The following is a 3911-nucleotide window of genomic DNA, read 5'->3' as shown; positions in this document are numbered from 1 at the left end:
AATTGTATGAATTTTCCTTAAGACCCACAGATGGAAATGAGTGTTAACATCATGAATACTTTAAACTCAACATTAAAGTCATTTTCAATGACTTTCTAAATTATTTATAGTTTCTTCCTCTTACAGTATTTTTTAGGTAATTGTTCAGCTATTTGATTTATATTTCTTGTGCAAAGTATAATATAAACCACTCCTTCCTGCACAACTTACATAAATCCCGCCTTTTTTCATTTTTTAAACTATAAAACTTTACTAAAATACATAAAATAACACATAAATAAATAAAAAATAATTTAGATAATATTCTTGATTAGGAAAAGTGAACATTATTTATGATATTATTTCTTCCTAAATTCATGAATAAATCTTAAACAATCAAATTTCAATAAAAATACAAAGAAAACTTTTTTGAAGTGGAAATAAACCAAAATAGTTTATCTGAAAGAATAAACAGGCAAAAAAATTTTTTAGGAAAGAGATCTAATAAAAAATACCTACATTTACTAGTCATTAAACATTTGGATCTGGGTGTGTAGTGCTTAGTGATATAACACTCACCTACCATGTATAAGACCCCAAGTTCAATCTCTAGGATGGAAAACAAACAAACAAAACAACAAAACAAAAATAATCCCCAAAATATGTAATGCTAACAATAATAAATCCTGACTTTTAAGTCTGGACAATATTTTCAATCCAGGTTCTCATGGTGAGTGCTGTTTAAGATGATAATGGAACCTCATTCTAGCAATCCTTAAAATATGATTATTTTGTAGATATATATCACCCGTGTCTTGCTGAGGTAAGTTGCCTTTGACAGATACAGTTTGTCTCTCTTTTTATTTATATTTTATGAACACCCTGTTCAGTTCTGAAGATTTTCCTCAGAGCATCTTTCATCTCCTTGTTCCTCAGGCTATATATTAGAGGATTACATAGGGGGGTTATCACAGAATAAAATAAGGTAATAATTTTTTGCATTTTTACCATGTGTCCTGATTCAGGGCCAACATACATCATCAAAATAGAACCATAAAAAAGGGTGACAACTGCCAAATGAGAAGCACAAGTCAAGAAAGCCTTGCGTTTGCTTGCTGCCGAGGGCATCCTCACCACAGCTAGAATCACCAGAGCATAAGAAGAAAGAATAAACAGCAAAGTGCCAATCATGAAAAAAGAATTGAAGGCAGAGTAAATGAACTGGGTGGTGGAGTCTTCAGAACAGGACAGCATCATCAGTGGGACAGGATCACACACAAAATGGTTGATGATATTTGGACCACAGTAGGATTGAAATAAAAATAAATGGAGTTAGAAAGAGGATGAACCCACATGACCATCCAAAGATGACGAGGCCAGTGCACAGCTGTCTGGTCATGATGTGTGGGTAATGCAGAGGACGGCAGATGTCAAGGTACCTGTCAAAGGCCATGATGCAAAGGAAGAAGCCCTCATCATACCCAAAGGAGAAGAAGAAGTAGAATTGTGCAAAACAGCTCACAAAAGAGATGGACTTGCTTGTGGAGAGGAAGTTTGCCAACATGTTGGGGTTGGTGGAGGTGACATAGCATATTTCCAGGAGAGAGAAATTGCCCAAGAGGATGTACATGGGGGTGTGAAGGCGCCAGTCTCCCCTCACAGCACAGGCGATGGCTGCATTCCCCATCAGGGTCAGAGTATAGGTTATGGAGAAGAGCCCAAAGTAGAGGAGCTGCATTTCTGGGCTGGAGGGAAAGCCCATGAGGATGAAGTGGGTAACAGAGAGTGTGTGTTCTTGGTTGGACCCATTCATTGGTGTAGAAGTCACTGAGATGACAGAGGTTATTGCTGTTTAATGTTGAATATTGTTTTTTTCCTGGAAGCACCAATTTTTTATTATTCATTTTATAAGGTAATAAACAATTAAAGTGTTGCTTGAGCAGCAAAACTGACCTGAAAACTTGCAAGACTCAGTTCTGAACAAACAATGTTATTTTTAAAAGTCACAATAATAGCTAGGAGGAAAAAATATGAGGCAAAATTTACTTCACTAAGAACCCTAGATTAGATACTAAGAATATACTCGTTTTACCTGCATTATTATACTACTTTTCTGCATATGTGGAATTATTTGAACACTATATGGATACTTCATAACTTTTTTATTATTTGTAACAGTGAAATATAATAAAATACTAAATCAAGATATTTTAAGAGAACATGTCTCAATATATTGCCTAATAGGGCACAAATTAATATTTATTTTCACTTGTGATTACTCATGGTGTTTTATAATGATAATAAAAATACCTCTGTCACTCAAGGATAAATAGTCTTTTATGCTAGTTTGTGTATACATACCAATGCTTAGTATTAAAAAAAAAAACAAAAACTTTTCTTTTTTTTTTTCCTTGTAGGCAGCTCCGTGCAGTGTTAGGAAGAGTTCTATGCCTTGGCCTCTAAATCAATCTGCCTAAATATTTTTATATACTTCCAGGTGAATATATGAATATGATGTACCATTTTTGGAAATTAGTCTTAGGTAGAACAGCTGGTCTGATTGAATATGGCTAAGTTTAATGTGCCTGTACTTGTTAAACATAGGTCTAGTGAGCTGCAAGAGTAATTGAAAGATTGGTTAAGTTTTATGATTATGGGACTCATAGTAAAATTTTAGTACATTTTTACTGATATTTGACTTAAATATCTTTGTATTTTATAAATAATACTCAGTAAGTGAAGAAATGCTTGTCAAAGTAAGACTCTCTGACCCTGATCAGAGAAATCCTGGTCATATTTGTTTATAGGAGATAATATTAGAGTTTCTCAGGCCATACTACACAGAGATCATTGACTCTTTCTTTGAGAGCCATTGAGATGTTACTAAAATTGGAAGAACTACTATTTAAGACTCTCATTGCCCTTGAACCTGCATGAAAACTAGTGTAGCAAATTAGGCCAGCTGAATCCTGTCCCTTACTATGTTGTTTCAATAACTTATAATTCAATGTATAATCTTTTTGTTCTTTAGACATTCTTTTATCCTACTTACTTAGGATCCTTCTCTTAGTCATTTCAGTTAATTAATTTTATGTAGAGAAGTATCACTGGCAAAGGATTTGTTTCAAATCATTGGTACTTGCCTTTCTTGTGTCAGAATATCCTGGAGATAATACTTGTCCAGTATTACAGTTTAGAGTAAGTCCTGTAGTGAAACAACAACAAAATGGAATTCAAAAGCCATATATAAGCTTGGGAAAGATGTTATCTTTGGAAAAAGAAATATGCCATATTTATTCATCAAGTTAAAAAAAAGTCATCAAAATAAATAAATTTGATTTTATCAGTTAATGTGCATCCTTTCTTAAAATCCTAAGCCTTTTTATATGTGTCTGTGTGTGCATATATATATAAATAATAACTTATAATATACATATATATATGCATACACACATATATATGCGCATATACATATAACATATTTTAGAGGGAAATGATAACTAAGTAAAAATACTCATCAGAAACCGCATTAATTTTTTGCCAGTTTTATTATAATGAAATACTTTGTTTTCTCAAAGAAAAGAAGAAAATATTTTCTATTATTTTTGCAAAACATTGAGCAAGTATGGCCCACATGTTATAAAGTTTCCACTCACTCCTTGGAGGAACGCTGAGAAGGTCAGAGATGGGGAGAGAAAATATTAATCCATGGAGCAAAAGACAAGTGGGAGACTTCCAAGAAATGGGATCATCCAATTTGTAATCACTTTCAGATTGCAAAGAGTGAGCACTAAATACAGTTTCACTAACTTCAGAGTACATGTGATGAAGTGAAAGTCCAGATGAAGGTAGCATGTATATTTATTTGCTTGCATCGTGGCCTTTTGGGATTTGGGGCTCTCTCAATTCAAAATGAGGTCATTTTTGAAATT

At 33.4% G+C, this 3911-nt stretch overlaps 1 pseudogene; it reads right to left on the bottom strand.

The window, feature by feature from the left end:
* Nucleotides 1-843: 843 nt before the first annotated feature.
* LOC114088054 (olfactory receptor 11G2-like) lies at nt 844-1792 on the bottom strand (annotated as a pseudogene).
* Between the last annotated feature and the right edge of the window lie 2119 nt (nt 1793-3911).

This window comes from Marmota flaviventris, chromosome 2 (genome assembly GCF_047511675.1).
Source record: "Marmota flaviventris isolate mMarFla1 chromosome 2, mMarFla1.hap1, whole genome shotgun sequence".
Classification (NCBI taxonomy): domain Eukaryota; kingdom Metazoa; phylum Chordata; class Mammalia; order Rodentia; family Sciuridae; genus Marmota; species Marmota flaviventris.
The sequence above is the reverse complement of the archived record's forward strand: the minus strand, read 5'-3'. Positions and strand labels throughout refer to the sequence as shown.